Consider the following 22,299-nt stretch of genomic DNA (forward strand, 5'->3'; position numbering starts at 1 on the left):
ATTTACTTGAGTAACTTTTGGGATAAATTGTACTTCTAAGAGTAGTTTTTATGCAACATACTTTTACTTTTACTTGAGTATATTTATGGAGAAGAAACGCTACTTTTACTCCGCTCCATTCATGTACATTCAGCTCGTTACTCGCTACTTTTTTTTTATCGATCTATTAATGTTTGTTTTGGTTTTTCAAAGTAGGATCCACGCATGCCTGCGTTTCACCAATCACATGCAGTCACTGGTGACGTTGGACCAATCAAACAGATCCAGGCGGTCACGTGACCGTCACACGTCGAATCCGACTTAAAAAAGTTGAAAAACTTATTTGGGTGTTACCATTTAGTGGTCAATTGTACGAAATATGTACTGTACTGTGCAATCTACTAACAAAAGTTTCAATCAATCAATCCAAAGTGTAAAGGAAAAAAGACACTTTTTATTTCAACCGTACTTCCCGTCAAAAGCCTAAAGACTGATCGCACAGTTCCTGTCTTCACAATAAAAGCGCCGCTCCATCGCGCCTGCGCTGACAAAATAAGAGTCTCCGAAAGCCAGCGCAAACAAGCGAGCAAACTACGGAGTTTGCTACCAATGTATCTCTTGTAAAGTGTATAAAAACGAATATAGAAGAAGCTGGACAAATAAGATGCCAAAAACCAACGACTTTCATGTGGTATTTGACGGAAAGGAAGAACTTTTTTTCTCCTCCATTTCAAAATGTGGACGTTTTCAGCACTAAACTGTCTGATTCCAATCAATGCAAGTCATCAGAATCATGTAATACACCAACTTATATTCCTGTCTTCATGAAAGATAGGAATCTATGTGTTAAATATGCATGTATATTCATTAAAACACCTTTAACATGTCAACAAAAACGGCAAAATAAATACATATAAATTATATACTGTGTGTATGTATGTAATAAATATATATATATATATATAGTGTGTGAATGTGAGTGTGAATGTTGTCTGTCTATCTGTGTTGGCCCTGCGATGAGGTGGCGACTTGTCCAGGGTGTACCCCGCCTTCCGCCCGATTGTAGCTGAAATAGGCGCCAGCGCCCCCCGCGACCCCAAAAGGGAATAAGCGGTAGAAAATGGATGGATGGATGGATATATATATATATATATATATATATGTATATATATATATATATATATATATATATATATATATATATATATATATATCCAAAAATGTTGAATTGGGATGAATGACAATCGCTCTTTGCATGTGAATCCACTTTTTGTGAACCCCTATAAATTATACTTTTTTTAAAGGACATAGCCCTGTTGTGCAAAACAAAAATGTGTGTAAATGTGTAAATATTTGTGTGTGTGTGTATATATACATCCACATATATATATATATACAACACATCTGTATGTATGTATATATGTAAATATATACATTATATATATTTATATATATATATATATATGTATATATATATATATATATATATATATATATATATATATATATATATGTGGATGTATATATACACACACACCACACAAATATTTACACATATACACACATTTTTGTTTTCCACAACAGGGCTATGTCCCTTCCCTCCGGGTACTCTGGCTTCCTCCCACTTCCAAAGACATGCACCTGGGAATAGGTTGATTGGCAACACTAAATTCATCCATTTCCTACCGCTTATTCCCTTTTGAGGTCGCGGGGGGCCCTGGCACCTATCTCAGCTACAATCGGGCGGAAGGCGGGGTACACCCTGGACATATTAATATATATATATGTGTGTGTATGTATATGATACGTGTGTGTATGTATATATGAGGTAGATCACCTCGACTTGGTCATTTATTAAATAATTGATTAACGTTGAAAAACTTATTGGGGTGTTACCATTTAGTGGTCAATTGTACAGAATATGTACTGTACTGTGCAATCTACTAATACAAGTTTCAATCAATCAATCAATAAATCAATGCCTACTGAGCCTATGGTGCTGTTAAGTTATTGTGGCTCAATTTGCCTTTTTTTTATTTTAATGTATTATTATTTAATATATATTATTGTTTTATTTGCTTAAGAGATATTCCTGGCTCTGAATTTGCTCATTGCTATTTTTATGTTTTTGTGCATTATTTGTTGCTGTAATCAGGTTACCCATCAGTTTCTCAGTATTTGAGTAGTTTTTTCACGACATACTTTTTACTTTTACTCAAGTAAATATTTGGGTGACTACTCCTTACTTTTACTTGAGTAATAAATCTCTAAAGTAACAGTACTCTTACTTGAGTACAGTTTTTGGCTACTCTACCCACCTCTAATTGGCCCCCGCATGCTTTAATTTTTCCGTGTGCGGCCCTCAGTGGAAAAAGTTTGGACACCCCTGGTGTAAACAGAGCGATGTCCGTATTAAGACAGCATTGCCAGAACACACACACACACACACACATCCAACATCAGAGGTGGTGTCCTCGGGGCTTCACTAGTTTTGACTTTGCACTCAGCTCCCTTCAGTGGAATGCATAATTACACCAGTGAGAGTGGACATGCTCACGTCCACCTGACAGGACGTCACATGGCCTTCCTCTGAGATGTACCTTGCCCGCATGCTGATCATTTCGCTCTTATTTATTTATTTCAAGAGTGATGCTGGAAAGAATATGAAAATGTCAATGTTTGAGGACGCCAATACAATACGCCTCGAATATAAATCACCATGTGGTGACATTTTGTGGCCACCATGTGACATCCGCCTGTGGAGGAGCACTTCTACTTTTATAGAAAGCGTAGATGTGAGATGTAAATTACCACTCACTAAACACCCTTAAGGTTGAAGACGTGCTGTACTGTACTTCACGCTTTATTTGCATGCTTTCAAGTCATCATACATACATAAAACATGCATCTAGGGATGTAACTGCAAGAAAATGTGCTACTATTAGAGATGGCCGATAATGGCTTTTTTGCCGATATTGTCCAACTCTTAATTACCGAATCCGATATCAACCAATATCGATATATACGGTCGTGGAATTAACACATTATTATGCCTAATTTTGTTGTGACGCCCCGCTGGATGCATTAAACCAGGGGTGTCCAAACTTTTTCCACACTGAAAAATCAAAGCAAACGGGGGCCCATCCATCCATCCATTTCCTACCGCTTATTCCCCTTTAGGGGTTGCGGGGGGCGCTGGCGCCTATCTCAGCTACAATCGGGCGGAAGGCAGGGTACACCCTGGACAAGTCGCCACCTCATCGCAGGCAAACGGGGGCCATTTCCTTAATTTATATTTTAAAAAACAATACAATATATGTATAAAAAATATACATTTAGGCCTCCACTCAGTTATGATCCCAGGGACCCCAAAGGGTTTTGGTCAAAAAAAATATAAAAAATGTGTCATTATTCAGTAGGGGTGTGGGAAAAAATCGATTGTATTTTTTTTTTTAATCAATCAATCAAACCAGGGGTGTCCAAACTTTTTCCACCGAGGGCTGCACACTGAAAAATCAAAGCAAGCGGTGGCCATTTTTGTAATTAAAAAAAAACAAAAAACAATACAATGTATGTATAAAAATAAACATTTAGGCCTCCACTCAGTTATGATCCCGGGGACCCCAAAGGGTTTTGGTAAAAAAAAAAAAATATAAAAAAATGTGTCATTATTCAGTAGGGGTGTGGGAAAAAATCGATTCTATTTTTTTTTTTTTAATCAATCATTCAAACCAGGGGTGTCCAAACTTTGGTAAATAAAAAATATTAAAAATGTTTTATTATTCAGTATGGGTGTGGGAGAAAATCGAATCGAATACGAATCGATTCGAATATGTTGTGCGATTCAGAATCGATTCTCTTTTCTTTTTTTTTAAATCAATCAATCAATCAAACCAGGGGTGTCCAAACTTTTCCCACCGAGGGCCGCACACTGAAAAATCAAAGCAAGCGGTGGCCATTTTTCGTAATTAAAAAAAACAAAAAAACAATACAATATATGTATAAAAATATACATTTAGGCCTCCACTCAGTTATGATCCCGGGGACCCCAAAGGGTTTTGGTAAAAAAAAAAAATTAAAAATGTGTCATTATTCAGTAGAGGTTTGGAAAAAACCGTTTCGAATACGAATCGAATCGAATACATTGTGCGATTCAGAATCGATTCTCTCTTTTTTTTTTAAATCAATCAATCAAACTAGGGGTGTCCAAACTTTTCCCACCGAGGGCTGCACACTGAAAAATCCAAGCAAGCGGTGGCCATTTTTGTAATTAAAAAAAAAACAAAAAAAATACAATATATGTATAAAAATATACATTTAGGCCTCCACTCAGTTATGATCCCGGGGACCCCAAAGGGTTTTGGTAAAAAAATAAGAATAAAAATGTGTCATTATTCAGTAGAGGTGTGGGAAAAAATCGATTCGAATACGTTGTGCGATTCAAAATCGATTCTCTCTTTTTTTTTTTTTTTTTTTTAATCAATCCAACAAACCACTACACAGTAATACCATTACAATGCAATCCAATTCCAAAACCAAACCTGACCCAGCAACACTCAGAACTGCAATAAACAGAGCAATTGAGAGAAGACACAAACACGACACAAAACAAACCAAAAGTAGTGAAACAAAAATGATTATCAACAACAGTATCAATATTAGTTATAATTTCAGCATAGCAGTGATTAAAAATCCCTCATTGACATTATCATTAGACATTTATAAAAATAAAATAAAAGAACAATAGTGTCACAGTGGCTTACACTTGCATCGCATCTCATAAGCTTGACAACACACTGTGTCCAATATTTTCACAAAGATAAAATAAGTCATATTTTTGGTTCGTTTAATAGTTAAAACAAATGTACATTATTGCAATCAGTTGATAAAACATTGTCCTTTACAATTATAAAAGCTTTTTTTTAAAAAATCTACTACTCTGCTTGCATGTCAGCAGACGGGTAGATCCTGCTGAAATCTTATGTATTATTATTATTATTTTTTTGCGTTCTGTCCAGCTTATCAGGTAAATCATATGGCTGATGTAGATGCCCATATCACCTGTTCAAATCCTACGTATTGAATGAATACAGAATCGTTTTGAATCGGAAAAATATTGTTTTTGAATCGACAATCGCGTTGAATCGAAAAAAATCGATTTATTATCGAATTGTGACCCCAAGAATCGATATTGGATCGAATCGTGGCACACCCAAAGATTCGCAGCCCTATTTCAGTATTATTATTTTTATTATTATGCCAGTTTTAAATCTCTAGATCAACATTAGAACAAAAAAAAAAAATGGAAAAAACACAACATATGCAATATTTTCACCCAATAAATTTTATAGGTGGAATATTTGAGATTATATAATAATTGGAGCCTTAATTTTGGATTTGGATTCATTATTATTTTTTGAGCAATGACACTTAAAAACAAATCACACTAAAATAATTGGGGATCCAAAAGTGCCTTACTCATTAATGTATTGAAAAATAAATTATACATTTTTTTAACTGTTTACTTTAAGCACAATAATCTTGAGGTCAACTTCAGATATATCAGTCAAATTTTAAGTTTTATTGTTGTTTATGGTTTTTTTTTTCATTTTAGGACCTTCTTTTAAAAAACAGCTCAGTTTTTTATATGGCAAAACACAAAATATGCAACATTTTCCCCCAAAAATATCTCAAAGTGGAATATTTACTGTGACATAATTGAAGCCTTGAATAGGTCAATAATTCAAAATGACATTGATTTTGATTCATTATTATGTTTTAAAGAAAGAAACAGCCTGCATGGCAGCTTTGTGTTATTAAAGCATTGCAACATTTTCTTGTTACATTTCACCTGTTTGCGCTTTTATACCACTTTTTATTTTTTTTTTATTTTTTCAATTGTATTTTTAAAATGTGCCGTGGGGCCATAAAAGAATGACCTGCGGGCCCCAAATGGCTCCTGAGCCGCACTTTGGACACCCCTGCATTAAACAATGTAACAAAGTTTTCCAAAATAAATCAACTCAAGTCATGGAAAAAAAATGCCAACATGGCACTGCCATATTTATTATTGAAGTCACAAAGTGCATTATTTTTTTTTAAACATGCCTCAAAACAGCAGCTTGGAATTTGGGACATGCTCTCCCTGAGAGAGCATGAGGAGGTCGCGGTGGGCGGGGTTCGGGGGGCGTGGTTTTGGGGGTAGGAGGTAGCGGGGGTTGTATATTGTAGCATCCCGGAATAGTTAGTGCTGCAAGGGGTTCTGGGTATTTGTTTATGTTGTGTTACGGTGCGGATGTTCTCCCGAAATGTGTTTGTCGTTCTTGTTTGGTGTGGGTTCACAATGTGGCGCATATTTGTAACAGTGTTAAAGTTGTTTATACGGCCACCCTCAGTGTGACCTGTATGACTGTTGACCAAGTATGCCTTGCATTCACTTGTGTGTGTGAAACGCCGTAGATATCATGTGACTGGGCCGGCATGCAAAGGCAGTGCCTTTAAGGTTTATTGGCGCTCTGTACTTCTCCCTACGTCCGTGTACCACTCCGTACTGTGGCGTTTTTAAAAAAAGTCAAGAATATTACCGTTTGAAAACGATACCGATAGATTCTGATATAACATTTTAAATCTTTTATCGGCCGATAATATCGGCGGTACGATCTCTTGTTATCATTATTATAATGTGCTCAATATTTTACAAAAAGTACTTTTACTGAAATCTTTGATCCAAGTTTTATATACAAAAATAAAAACAAACAACATTAATAACTTATGTATTTTCCGGACTATAGAGCGCACTGGGATATTAGCCACACCCACTCAATTTTAGACAACTATAAGCTATAAATCGCATATGTATGTATGTACGTATGTATATATATATATATATGTATATATATATATATATATGTTTCGAATTTATTTACGCTAACATATTCTGTTCATGTTTTTTTGTTTTTTTACACACCTTAATTGTTTCCAAACGGTGTCTAAACGGCAGTAAAATGTCTGCTCAAACAAAACAGAAGTCATCGTCATGGACCCACGACATGCGGTAGCTAGAGCTCCAATCAGCTAAACAGACTCAATAACTCCACGGTGATGTTTTAGTGAATTTACTGACAAATTTGGGAAACTGAAACAATACAAACAGAATGACATTGTAAGCTAATAATAAAACACAGACACTTGTAAACGTGTTAGCATATTAGCTAATGCTATCAACGCTAGATTAATTGCATTACGATAGCACGTACAAATATGCATGAAAACACCCCTGCATACATAACACATGGGACGGTTTAGTAAGTAAAAATTGTTTTACTTAATATTTAAAAAAAAAAGTGATGAATGAATAATTCGTACAAGTAAGAACGCTATGGACGATTCTACTTTCGGTTCAAAGCTTCAAACAGCCGGAAACACTGTAGACATTCGCCCAGCTGCACCTACAGTGAGCGAACTCGTCCAGATGATGGCGCCGTAGCACAAACAATAACACACCATTTCAGTGTCTTGTGGCGTGTGTTTTTTGGAAACCATTTGCAATTTTTTCGTCAGGGAATAAAAATTCCATAAATTAGCTCCACCGTTTTTTTAAACCGCAGGGTTCAAAGTGTAGGAAAAAAAGCGGCGGCTTATTGTACGGAATTTACGGTATTACCATGGATGTGCCTATGAGATTTTGAGAAGAAATTAAACTCAAGGGAAAAAATTCTAAATATATGTGAGGTTTAATTAATGTTTGCTATTATCCATTTTACTGCGATGAGGTGGCGACTTGTCCAGAGTGTACGCCGCCTTCCGCCCGAATGCAGCTGAGATAGATTCCCGCGACTCCAAAAGGGACAAGCGGTAGAAAATGGATGGATGGATGGACGTGCAATAATTACTAGTTTGATGTCTTCTCTCTCTCAACCTCTGCACTCTGCACATTTAGTTTTTTTCTCTCTCTGATGCTCAAGTTGGTGCACAACGTTTTATGTGTGCCAAAAAAGGCAACCAATCAGGAAACAGGACACATTTAGGCTTTATACATCACATGGACAAAGATAACACCTCGTAGAGGAAAGTTCTGTGGTCAGATGAAACAACAATTGAGCTGTTTGGCCACAATACCCAGCAATATGTTTGGAGGAGAAAAGGTGAGGCCTTTAAATCCCAGGAACACCACACCTACTGTCAAGCATGGTGGTGGTAGTATTATGCTCTGGGCCTGTTTTGCTGCCAGTGGAACTGGTGCTTTACAGAGAGTAAATGGGACAATGAAAAAGGAGGATTAGCTCCAAATTCTTCAGGACAATCTAAAATCCTCAGCCTGGAGGTTGGGTTTTGGTCGCAGTTGGGTGTTCCAACAGGACAATGACCCCAAACCCACCTCAAAAGTGGTAAAGGAATCAGGCTAGAATTGAAGTTTTAGAACGGCCTTCCCAAAGTCCTGACTTAAACGTGTGGACAATGCTGAAGAAACAAGTCCATGTCAGGAAAACCAACACATTTAGCTGAACTGCACCAATTTTGTCAAGAGGAGTGGTCAAAAATTCAACCAGAAGCTTGCCAGAAGCTAAAAATAGTGCCGTATTGCAGTGAAACTTACCAAAGGACATGTAAGCAAATATTAACATTGCTGTACGTATACTTTTGACCTAGCAGATTTGCTCACATATTCAGTAGACCCGTTATAAATTCATAAAAGAAGCAAACTTCATGAATGTTATTTTTGTGACCAACAAGTATGTGCTCCAATCACTCAATCGCAAAAAAAAAAAAATAGGAGTTGTAGAAATAGATTTTAATGCATTTTTATAAAATGTCACAACCATTTTAATGGCACTAAATGGAAAGAAGCGTGGACGACACTCAAAATGTGTCTCGTAATGGTGGTACTAATGGTGTACAAATTTCCGTTAGAACAAGAATAAGTATCTGAAGTAGTGGACTAAGGGGGGGCGGAGGGTTGGGTCAGTCGTCACGGTTACGGCGATGTCACCAGGTAAGACGTGCTCATCTTCACCAGGGTTGGGTATTAATAGGTTCGTCTTCTTCGCCTGTCGTGGCGGCTGTGACACCCATCCATCCATCCATTTTCTACCGCTTGTCCCTTTTGGGGTCGCTGGAGCCTATCTCAACTGCATTCGGGCGGAAGGCAGCGTAGACCCTGGACAAGGCTTACATACAAACCCCGTTTCCATATGAGTTGGGAAATTGTGTTAGATGTAAATATAAACGGAATACACCCATCCATCCATTTTCTACCGCTAATTCCCTTTCGGGGTCGCGGGGGGCGGTGGCGCCTATCTCAGCTACAATTGGGCGGAAGGCAGGGTACACCCTGGACAAGTCGCCACCTAAGCGGAATACAATGATTTGCAAATCCTTTTCAACCCATATTCAGTTGAATGCACTACAAAGACAAGATATTTGATGTTCAAACTTATAAACTTCATTTTTTATTTGCAAATAATAATTAACTGAGAATTTAATGGCTGCAACACGTGCCAAAGTAGTTGGGAAAGGGCATGTTCACCACTGTGTTACATCACCTTTTCTTTTAACAACACTCAATAAACGTTTGGGAACTGAGGAAACTAATTGTTGAAGCTTTGAAAGTGGAATTCTTTCCCATTCTTGTTTTATGTAGAGTTTCAGTCGTTCAACAGTCCGGGGTTTCCGCTGTTATATTTTACGCTTCATAGTGTGCCACACATTTTCGATGGGAGACAGGTCTGGACTGCAGGCGGGCCAGGAAAGTACCCGCACTCTTTTTTTACGAAGCCATGCTGTTGTAACACTTGTCTTGCTGAAATAAGCAGGGGCGTCCATGATAACGTTGCTTGGATGACAACATATGTTGCTCCAAAACCTGTATGGACTTTTCACTATAATGGTGCCTTCACAGATGTGTAAGTTACCCATGCCTTGGGCACTAATACACCCCCATACCATCACAGATGCTGGCTTTTCAACTTTGCGCCTATAACGATCCGAATGGTTATTTTCCTCTTTGTTCCGGAGGACACCACGTCCTCTGTTTCCAAATATAATTTGAAATGTGGACTACAGAACACTTTTCCACTTTGCATCAATCCATCTTAAGTGAGCTGAGGCCCGGCCAAGCCGGCGGCGTTTCAGGATATTGTTGTTAAATGGGTATGGCTTTGCATAGTAGAGTTTTAACTTGCACTTACAGATGTAGCGACCAACTGTAGTTACTGACAGTGGTTTTATGACGTGTTCCTGAGCCCATGTGGTGATATCCTTCACACACTGATGTCGGTTTTTGATGCAGTACCGCCTGAGGGATCAAAAGCCCCCAATATCATCGCTTACGTGCAGTGATTTCTCCAGATTCTCTGAACTTTTTGATGATTTTACAAACCGTAGATGATAAAATCCCTAAATTCCTTGCTATAGCTCGTTGAGAAATGTTGTTCTAAAACTGTTCGACAATTTGCTTACAAAGTGGTGACCCTCGCCCCATCCTTGTTTGTGAATGACTTAGCATTTCATGGAAGCTACTTTTATACCCAATCATGGCACTGTCACGCCAAATTTCTTCTCCCTACAAGAACCCCCCCCCCCCCCCCCCTCCCATTTACTTCCGGGGTCATGATTAATACAGACATTTTGTTAACGCTACTTTCTAAAAATATAACGCTATATTCTCCCTGCCCACTGGGTGTGAGTTTTCCTTGCCCTTTTGTGGGTTCTTCCGAGGATGTTGTAGTCGTAATGGTTTGTACAGTCCTTTGAGACATTTGTGATTTGGGGCTGTATAAATAAACATTGATTGATTGATTGATTTATTGTTAACGCTATATTATAAAAATACAGACGTTTTGTTAACGCTATGGGATGACATAAGAGGAAACGTGACCCCAGAAGAAAATGCGTCATCCCATAGCTTGTGTTTGTAAATAGTTTTTTAAATTTTTTTATAATATAGCGTTAACAAAACGTCTGTATTTTTATAATATAGCGTTATATTTTTATGATATAGCGTTACCAAAACGTCTGTATTAATCATGACCCCGGAAGTAAATGGGAGGGGGAGGTTTTTGTAGGGAGGAAGAAATTTGGCGTGACAGCACCCACCTGTTCCCAATTAGCCTGCACACCTGTGGGATGTTCCAAATAAGTGTTTGATGAGCATTCCTCAACTTTATCAGTATTTATTGCCACCTTTCCCAACTTCTTTGTCACGTGTTGCTGGCATCAAATTCTAAAGTTAATGATTATTTGCAAAAAAAAAAAAAAAATGTTTATCAGTTTGAACATCAAATATGTTGTCTTTGTAGCAACTCTCTCCTTTGAGTCACACATTAAAAGCGTTACTAAAACGGCCTTCTTTCATCTCCGTAATATTGCTCAAATTCGCTCCATTCTGTCCACTAAAGACGCCGAGATCATTATCCATGCGTCTCGATTACTGTAACGTATTATTTTCGGGTCTCCCCATGTCTAGCATTAAAAGATTACAGTTGGTACAAAATGCGGCTGCTAGACTTTTGACAAGAACAAGAAAGTTTGATCACATTACGCCTGTACTGGCTCACCTGCACTGGCTTCCTGTGCACTTAAGATGTGACTTTAAGGTTTTACTACTTACGTATAAAATACTACACGGTCTAGCTCCATCCTATCTTGCCGATTGTATTGTACCATATGTCCCGGCAAGAAATCTGCGTTCAAAGGACTCCGGCTTATTAGTGATTCCCAAAGCCCAAAAAAAGTCTGCGGGCTATAGAGCGTTTTCATTTCGGGCTCCAGTACTCTGGAATGCCCTCCCGGTAAAAGTTCGAGATGCCACCTCAGTAGAAGCATTTAAGTCTCACCTTAAAACTCATTTGTATACTCTACCCTTTAAATGGACTCCCTTTTTAGACCAGTTGATCTGCCGTTTCTTTTATTTTTCTTCTATGTCCCACTCTCCCTTGTGGAGGGGGTCCGGTCCGATCCGGTGGCCATGTACTGCTTGCCTGTGTATCGGCTGGGGACATCTCTGCGTGGTGATCCGCCTCCGCTTGGGATGGTTTCCTGCTGGCTCCGCTGTGAACGGGACTCTCGCTGCTGTGTTGGATCCGCTTTGGACTGGACTCTCGCGAGTGTGTTGGATCCATTATGGATTGAACTTTCACAGTATCATGTTAGACCCGCTCGACATCCATTGCTTTCCTCCTCTCCAAGGTTCTCATAGTCATCATTGTCACCGATGTCCCACTGGGTGTGAGTTTTCCTTGCCCTTATGTGGGCCTACCGAGGATGTCGTAGTGGTTTGTGCAGCCCTTTGAGACACTAGTGATTTAGGGCTATATAAGTAAACATTGATTGATTGATTGATATTCAACCGAATATGGGTTGCAAATCATTCTTTTCCGTTTATATTTACATCTAACACATTTTCCCAGCTCATATGGAAATGGGGTTTGTAGACAGACAACATTCACACTCACATTCACACACTAGGGCCAATTTAGTGTTGCCAATATTCGAAGCAAAACTTTTTCGGGTCCCTATTAAAAGGTTCATTCGCGGCTTTGTTCAGTTTAAAATTTTGGCCCATTCTGTATTTGAGTTTTACTGCTTTAGAGGTTTAATATAGTGGGATTTCTAACAATTCGGAAGGTTTGTGTCGTGTTTGTCCTCACACAGAAAATGTATTTTACTTTTGCGGGGGTTGCTGACCCCCGTCCTAGTCAGCGTAACCAAATTATTCATCTTTATCGCTCTTATTGTTTTTATTTGCATTAATAAAACCATTTTTCTCAGGTGTTTAGCAAGTTTCACCTGCGTCATGAGACCCACACGCGCACACTAACGTTAACTCAAAGTCATTTTTATTTGGAAAGTACGTCAGCAGGTTAACATGTAAATAAGATGTACTCCCTCCGAGCGGTTTAACCGTCCTGTTATTTGCCGCCGTTAAGTGGCAGTTCATGCCGGCGAATCTCATGAGACTTTATCAGAGATAAAGCAGCGTAAAGTCCGGGAAATAATCCGACAAATAAGTGCAAAGTAGCCGAAATGAGTCATTGCGAATGCGGCACGCGCCTTTTATTAACCTCCTTTGCCCGGACGGCCAGCAGCAGCAATAACAGTCAACTAAGGGATGTAACAATATGAACACTGCATATTGGGACCAATTATCATGGTTATGAATATTACTCAAATAAATACACACTGTTAGTTAGAAAAACCGCTATTTTACATTTTTTTGTTTCTTATGATAGCGTTTTAGTCCTCGTATTGTATCTGTTTTAATGGCTAAACTTACAAACCCCGTTTCCATAGGAGTTGGGAAATTGTGTTAGATGTAAATATAAACAGAATACAATGATTTGCAAATCATTTTCAACCCATATTCAGTTGAATATACTACAAACACAACATATTTGATGTTTTTTTGCAAATAATCATTAACTTTAGAATTTAAAGCCAGCTACACGAGACAAAGAAGTTGGGAAACGTGGCAATAAATACTGGTAAAGTTGAGGAATGCTCATCAAACACTTATTTGGAACATCCCACAGGTGTGCAGGCTAATTGGGAACAGGTGGGTGCCATGATTGGGTATAAAAACAGCTTCCCAAAAAATGCTCAGTCCTTCACAAGAAAGGATGGGGCGAGGTACACCCCTTTGTCCACAACTGCGTGAGCAAATAGTCAAACAGTTTAAGAACAACATTTCTCAAAGTGCAATTGCAAGAAATTCAGGGATTTTAACATCTATGATCCATAACATCATCAAAAGGTTCAGAGAATCTGGAGAAATCTCTCCACATAAGCGGCATGGCCGGAAACCAACATTGAATGACCGTGACCTTTTATCCCTCACTGTATCAAAAACCGACATCAATCTCTAAAGGATATCACCACATGTGCTCAGGAACACTTCAGAAAACCACTGTCACTAAATACAGTTGACGCTACATCTGTAAGTGCAAGTAAAGCTCTTCTATGCAAAGCGAAAGCAATTTATCAACAACATCCAGAAACGCCGCCGGCTTCTCTGGGCCTGAGATCATCTAAGATGGACTGATGCAAAGTGGAAAAGTGTTCTGTGGTCTGAAGAGTCCACATTTCAAATTGTTTTTGGAAATATTCGACATCGTGTCATCCGGACCTAAGGGGAAGCGAACCATCCAGACTGTTATCGCCAGTATCTGTGATGGTATGGGGGTGCATTAGTGCCCAAGGCATGGGTAACTTACACATCTGTGAAGGCACCATTAATGCTGAAAGGTACATACAGGTTTTGGAACAACATATGCTGCCATCTAAGCGCCGTCTTTTTCATGGACGCCCCTGCTTATTTCAGCAAGACAATGCCAAGCCACATTCAGCACGTGTTACAACAGCGTGGCTTCGTAAAAAAAGAATGCGAGTACTTTCCTGGCTGGCCTGCAGTCCAGACCTGTCTGTAATCAAAAAAGTGTGGTGCATTATGAAGCGTAAAATACGACAGCGGAGACCCCAGATTGTTGAACGACTGAAGCTCTACATAAAACAAGAATGGGAAATAATTCCACTTTCAAAGCTTCAACAATTCTTTTTTCTTTTCTTTTCTTAGTTTATTTCAAACATGACATACATACAACATTATACATCAGTTAATTTCATCATTTCGCAATACACAATACATCATGTCCGAAAAGGAGTAGGAAGAAGCAAAGCTTATTTAATCCTACCCCTTTTCCACTTCAGAGCGCCCACAATACAGCAAAATATCAAAATATCAAAATGACATCTATGAGTGAGTAACACAGCAGTTTTCTAACATGTACTTAATTATTTCAGTCATTATTAACATACTAAGATGAAGAATATCTTATTTTCAATAAGTTTGAAAGTGTTTCTCATAATACTTCTTCTTTGTACGTTGTAAGCACTATTAATTTGAACATCCTCTTAAACTGGGTCATATCACTACAATGTTTAACGTCTTTACTTAATCCATCCCATAATTTAATTCCACATACTGATATGCTAAAAGTTTTAAGTGTTGTACGGGCATACAAATGTTTTAAGTTAGATTTTCCTCTAAGGTTATATTTCTCCTCTTTAGTTGAGAAGAATTGTTGTACATTCTTTGGTAGCAGGTTATAATTGACTTTGTACATCAATTTAGCTGTTTGCAATTTTATCAAGTCATCGAGCTTTAATATTTTTGACTCAATAAATAAGGGGTTTGTATGTTCTCTATATCCAACATTGTGTATTATTCTAACCCAGGGGTAGGGAACCTATGGCTCTAGAGCCAGATGTGGCTCTTTTGATGATTGCATTCGGCTCTCAGGTAAAACGGAGCTGACATTGCTTGACACGATAAGTTATAAATCATTCCACTTGTAATCACAGTGTTAAAAATAATGTTTGAAATATGAAACATTCTCGTGCATTTTTAATCCATCCATCTGTTTTCTACCACACCTGTTCAAGAAGTTGCGTTAATGGTAAGAAGTTATTTATTTGTTATTGGTTAGTGTGGGGCTTGCCCTCCTGGGGGTTCTTCAGACCACCAAGCACCGACATGAGAGCCTGTTTCAGGGTTACATTATTGTTTTATTTTTCAATAAGTCTCTCAGTTGTTTTCCAGCAATTGTATTTCCAGTTTCAACCCCATCTCTCCTCCTGGCTGCTGCTTATAACAGAGCGACAGGTGATTAGATAACAAGGCCCAGGTGGGCCATCTACGCACCTGTCGCTGATTTTAAGGCCAGTCCTGGCACACCCTGTTTCGCTGCAGGTCCACAGGCCACGCCCCCTCCACAGTTAGCTTCAGAATAACAATTTTATTACAAAGAATAAGAGATGTTGGTCTTACTTAAAAATGCAAGCGTTTAGTTGTGTTCAATGTTAAAAAAAATATTATATGGCTCTTACAGAAATACATTTTAAAATATTTGGCTTCTTGGCTCTCTCTGCCAAAAAGGTTCCCGACCCCTGTTCTAATCGATCTTTTAGTGTTGCCAATACCATCCATCCATCCATTTTCTACCGCTTATTCCCTTTCGGGGTCGCGGGGGGCGCTGGCGCCTATCTCAGCTACAATCGGGCGGAAGGCGGTGTACACCCTGGACAAGTCGCCACCTCATCACAGGTGTTGCCAATATTCAAAGCAAAACTTTTTCGGGTCCCTATTAAAAGGTTCATTCGCGGCTTTGTTCAGTTTAAAATTTTGGCCCACTCTGTATTTGAGCTTTACTGCTTTAGAGGTTTAATATAGTGGGATTTCTAACAATTCGGAAGGTTTGTGTCGTGTTTGTTTGTCCGTATTTTACTTTTGCGGGGGTTGCTGACCCCCGTCCTAGTCAGCGTAACCAAATTATTCATCTTTATCGCTCTTATTGTTTTTATTTGCATTAATAAAACCATTTTTCTCAGGTGTTTAGCAAGTTTTACCTGCGTCATGAGACCCACACGCGCACACTCACTTCTTGGTTCTCCCTGCCAAAAAGGTTCCCGACCCCTGGTCTAATCGATCTTTTTTGTAACACAGTTAACGAACGTAGCGCACATTTGTAGTTGTTTCCCCATATTTCTGCACAATAACTCAGATACGGTAACACTAGCGAGCAGTAGAGAATATAAAGTGATTTTTGGCCCAGGACGTATTTTGCTTTATTCATTATTGAAATATTTTTTGCCACCTTATGTTGTATGTTTTGTATATGATATTTCCAGTTCATTTTATCATCTATTAATACTCCCAAAAATCTGGTTTCTTTTACCCTTTCGATATCTATTCCATCTATTTGTATTCGTGTCTGATGCTCTTTTCTACTGTTACCAAATAGCCTTATTTTAGTTTTACTGAGATTCAAGGATTGCCTGTTTTTATCGAACCATTTTTTTTATTTATTCATTTCTTCCGATATTATTTGTATTATCTTCTGTGTGTTCTCTCCTGAACAGAAAGCAGTTGTGTCGTCTGCAAATAAAACTAACGTCAAGTCTTTTGTAACTTTGCAAATATCGTTTATATAAAAATTGAACAATCTTGGTCCCAGTATTGATCCCTGGGGTACACCACAAGATATATCCAATCGTGTTGAACTATTTTCACCCATCTTCACATATTGCTTCCTGTTGGTTAAATAACTTCTTATCCAGCTCAAGACCAAACCTCTGATGCCATAACGTTCTAGTTTTTGAATTAAAATATCATGATTAATTGTGTCAAATGCTTTTGTTAAATCCGGCTGCACATTCTTTACCGTCTATTGCATTGGTAATTTCCTCTGTTATTTTTGATTAATGCTATTGAAGTTGAGATATTTGCTCTAAATCCAAATTGGTTCTCCGCGAGCGTCCCACTTTTATTGATAAATGTATCTAATCTACTATTGAATAGTTTTTCTATGATTTTGGAGAGTTGTGGAAGTAATGAAACTGGTCTGTAGTTAGTGAACTACTCCCTTTTTAGACCAGTTGATCTGCCGTTTCTTTTCTTTTTCTTCTATGTCCCACTCTCCTTTGTGGAGGGGGTCTGGTCCGGTCCGGTGGCCATGTACTGCTTGCCTGTGTATCGGCTGGGGGCATCTCTGCGCTGCTGATCCGCCTCCGCTTGGGATGGTTTCCTGCTGGCTCCGCTGTGAACAGGACTCTCGCTGCTGTGTTGGATCCGCTTTGGACTGGACTCTCGCGATTGTGTTGGATCCATTATGGATTGAACTTTCACAGTATCATGTTAGACATCCATTGCTTTCCTCCTCTCCAAGGTTCTCATAGTCATCATTGTCACCGACGTCCCACTGGGTCATTATTGTCACCGACGTCCCACTGGGTGTGAGTTTTCCTTGCCCTTATGTGGGCCTACCGAGGATGTCGTAGTGGTTTGTGCAGCCCTTTGAGACACTAGTGATTTAAGGCTATATAAGTAAACATTGATTGATTGATTGAGTGTGTGTCTCCCTTCTTATGAATTGGTACAACTTTTGCAATTTTCATTTTGTCACGCTTTGATAAAAGGATTGGACTCAGATGCAGAGTTGGGACTTTAGCCAGGCTTTTATTTTGACAATTTCCTTTTACCTGGTAGAGTGGCCGTGCCAGCAACTTGAGGGTTGCAGGTTCGATTCCCGCTTCCGCCATCCTAGTCACTGCCGTTGTGTCCTTGGGCAAGGCACATTACCCACCTGCTCCCAGTGCCACCCACACTGGTTTAAATGTAACTTAGATATTGGGTTTTCACTATGTAAAGCGCTTTGAGTCACTAGAGAAAAGCGCTATATAAATATAATTCACTTCACTTCACTTCACCTCCCAAGTCAAGAAAAAGCATTATCTATGATCACAAAAATAAACTACTCGGCGAAAAGGTTCCAGAAAAAGAAGGAACAACCGAAAATCACTCCGAACGGAGGAAAACACAAAAGTAAAGACGAACTATAAACAGTATTTAACAAAAAAACGCTCCAACAGGAGGACCAAAACAACATCTATGAAAATATCTACACTACCTAATCTAATAAAGTATTTAACTAAAATAGTCACTCAAAAAGTTGAGGAATGAATGAAAAACTTTTAACTGAATCTTACCACTGCGGCTGAATAACTAAATAATCAAAATCACTCTGCTGAGGAGCAAGAAAGGAAAACTCAAAATATTCATAAAGGGGTTCGGGATCAAGGGACATAAGCACAAGACAAGGCAAGGCATGGACAAAGACATGGACGCTAGAGAGCACGAATAAACGAGACAATCTGGCACAGAACAAAGGAAGGAGTGAGCTTATAAACACATGAAGGTAATAGGGAACAGCTGGAAACAATCAGAGAACAGGGATGACGTCAGACTGATGACACAAAAGGAAGGGCAAGTGACCTGAAACGAGAGGAGAGTTACTTTTTGAATTAAAACCATAAGACAAAAAAACCCAAAACAAGACATCCCTCACATTTTGTCAGGGAATTTGCTGGTTAAAAATGATACGTTCCTAATATATGTAAGAGGTTCTGAAATGTCTTGTATAACGTTTTTTATTGTTACCATATTTATTCCGTGACAGTCAGTTGAGGTCTTGGATTTACAATTAAGTGCAAGTTAAAGCTCTTCTATGCAAAGCGAAAGCCATTTATCAACAACATCCAGAAACGCCGCCGGCTTCTCTGGGCCTGAGATCATCTAAGATGGACTGATGCAAAGTGGAAAAGTGTTCTGTGGTCTGAAGAGTCCACATTTCAAATTGTTTTCGGAACTATTCAACATTGTGTCATCCAGACCTAAGGGGAAGCGAACCACCCAGACTGTTATATCTTGTATAACGTTTTTTATTGTTACCATATTTATTCCGTGACAGTCAGCTGAGGTCTTAGATTTACAATTAAGTGCAAGTTAAAGCTCTTCTATGCAAAGCGAAAGCCATTTATCAACAACATCCAGAAACGCCGCCGGCTTCTCTGGGGCTGAGATCATCTAAGATGGACTGATGCAAAGTGGGAAAGTGTTCTGTGGTCTGAAGAGTCCACATTTCAAGTTGTTTTCGGAACTATTCAACATTGTGTCTTCCAGACCCAAGGGGAAGCGAACCACCCAGACTGTTATATCTTGTATAACGTTTTTTATTGTTACCATATTTATTCCGTGACAGTCAGTTGAGGTCTTGGATTTACAATTAAGTGCAAGTTAAAGCTCTTCTATGCAAAGCGAAAGCCATTTATCAACAACATCCAGAAACGCCGCCGGCTTCTCTGGGGCTGAGATCATCTAAGATGGACTGATGCAAAGTGGGAAAGTGTTTTGTGGTCTGAAGAGTCCACATTTCAAGTTGTTTTCGGAACTATTCAACATTGTGTCTTCCAGACCTAAGGGGAAGCGAACCACCCAGACTGTTATATCTTGTATAACGTTTTTTATTGTTACCATATTTATTCCGTGACAGTCAGCTGAGGTCTTAGATTTACAATTAAGTGCAAGTTAAAGCTCTTCTATGCAAAGCGAAAGCCATTTATCAACAACATCCAGAAACGCCGCCGGCTTCTCTGGGGCTGAGATCATCTAAGATGGACTGATGCAAAGTGGGAAAGTGTTCTGTGGTCTGAAGAGTCCACATTTCAAGTTGTTTTCGGAACTATTCAACATTGTGTCTTCCAGACCCAAGGGGAAGCGAACCACCCAGACTGTTATATCTTGTATAACGTTTTTTATTGTTACCATATTTATTCCGTGACAGTCAGTTGAGGTCTTGGATTTACAATTAAGTGCAAGTTAAAGCTCTTCTATGCAAAGCGAAAGCCATTTATCAACAACATCCAGAAACGCCGCCGGCTTCTCTGGGGCTGAGATCATCTAAGATGGACTGATGCAAAGTGGGAAAGTGTTCTGTGGTCTGAAGAGTCCACATTTCAAGTTGTTTTCGGAACTATTCAACATTGTGTCTTCCAGACCTAAGGGGAAGCGAACCACCCAGACTGTTATATCTTGTATAACGTTTTTTATTGTTACCATATTTATTCCGTGACAGTCAGCTGAGGTCTTAGATTTACAATTAAGTGCAAGTTAAAGCTCTTCTATGCAAAGCGAAAGCCATTTATCAACAACATCCAGAAACGCCGCCGGCTTCTCTGGGGCTGAGATCATCTAAGATGGACTGATGCAAAGTGGGAAAGTGTTCTGTGGTCTGAAGAGTCCACATTTCAAGTTGTTTTCGGAACTATTCAACATTGTGTCTTCCAGACCTAAGGGGAAGCGAACCACCCAGACTGTTATATCTTGTATAACGTTTTTTATTGTTACCATATTTATTCCGTGACAGTCAGCTGAGGTCTTAGATTTACAATTAAGTGCAAGTTAAAGCTCTTCTATGCAAAGCGAAAGCCATTTATCAACAACATCCAGAAACGCCGCCGGCTTCTCTGGGCCTGAGATCATCTAAGATGGACTGATGCAAAGTGGGAAAGTGTTCTGTGGTCTGAAGAGTCCACATTTCAAGTTGTTTTCGGAACTATTCAACATTGTGTCTTCCAGACCCAAGGGGAAGCGAACCACCCAGACTGTTATATCTTGTATAACGTTTTTTATTGTTACCATATTTATTCCGTGACAGTCAGCTGAGGTCTTAGATTTACAATTAAGTGCAAGTTAAAGCTTTTCTATGCAAAGCGAAAGCCATTTATCAACAACAACCAGAAACGCCGCCGGCTTCTCTGGGCCTGAGATCATCTAAGATGGACTGATGCAAAGTGGAAAAGTGTTCTGTGGTCTGAAGAGTCCACATTTCAAATTGTTTTCGGAACTATTCAACATTGTGTCATCCAGACCTAAGGGGAAGCGAACCACCCAGACTGTTATATCTTGTATAACGTTTTTTATTGTTACCATATTTATTCTGTGAGTCAGTTGAGGTCTTAGATTTACAATTAAGTGCAAGTTAAAGCTCTTCTATGCAAAGCGAAAGCCATTTATCAACAACATCCAGAAACGCCGCCGGCTTCTCTGGGCCCGAGATCATCTAAGATGGACTGATGCAAAGTGGGAAAGTGTTCTGTGGTCTGAAGAGTCCACATTTCAAATTGTTTTCGGAACTATTCAACATTGTGTCATCCAGACCTAAGGGGAAGCGAACCACCCAGACTGTTATCGATGATTTGATTACTTCTTCTTTTGTCACCTTCTTTAAAAACATGGAATTGGGATTTCTGTCTATGAGCTCACTCAAGTCCTCAACTGACCCATCATCTTCTTTTGGAATTCTTAGTTCCAGATTTTTTCCCGACATTAACAAAGTAGTCATTAAAACGTTCAGCTATTTGATTCATATTGTCATTTTTAGTATTCCCATCTAGAAAGTACTGGGGGTAATCTTTCTTAGCAGCATTTTTAATGATGCTATTTAGGACGCCCCACGTCGCTCTGTGAATTGTGTGAATTATATTTATATAGCGCTTTTCTCTAGTGACACAAAGCGCTTTACATAGTGAAACCCAGTATGTAAGTTACATTTAAACCAGTGTGGGTGACACTGGGAGCAGGTTGGTAAAGTGTCTTGCCCAAGGACACAACGACAGTGACCAGGATGACGAAAGCGGGAATCGAACCTGCAACCCTCAAGTTGCTCTACCAACCGAGCTATGCCGCCCCACATTGTTTCTATTCCTGTTTAATAATTGACTGTAGTATTCCTTCTTAGATGCCCATAATATACCAATTAGCTTGTTTTTATACTTCTTATATTTATTTTCTTCCTCTATGTATCTCTGTGTTATAAATATTCGATATAAAGTATTTTTTTTGTGACGTGCATTTCTCAATCCTTTTGTCATCCACGGTTGGTTGTTTTTCTTTTGCTTCTTGCTGAGTTCTTTCCAAGGACAATGTTT

The sequence above is a fragment of the Nerophis ophidion genome, linkage group LG15, assembly GCF_033978795.1.
Source record: "Nerophis ophidion isolate RoL-2023_Sa linkage group LG15, RoL_Noph_v1.0, whole genome shotgun sequence".
NCBI classification, from domain to species: domain Eukaryota; kingdom Metazoa; phylum Chordata; class Actinopteri; order Syngnathiformes; family Syngnathidae; genus Nerophis; species Nerophis ophidion.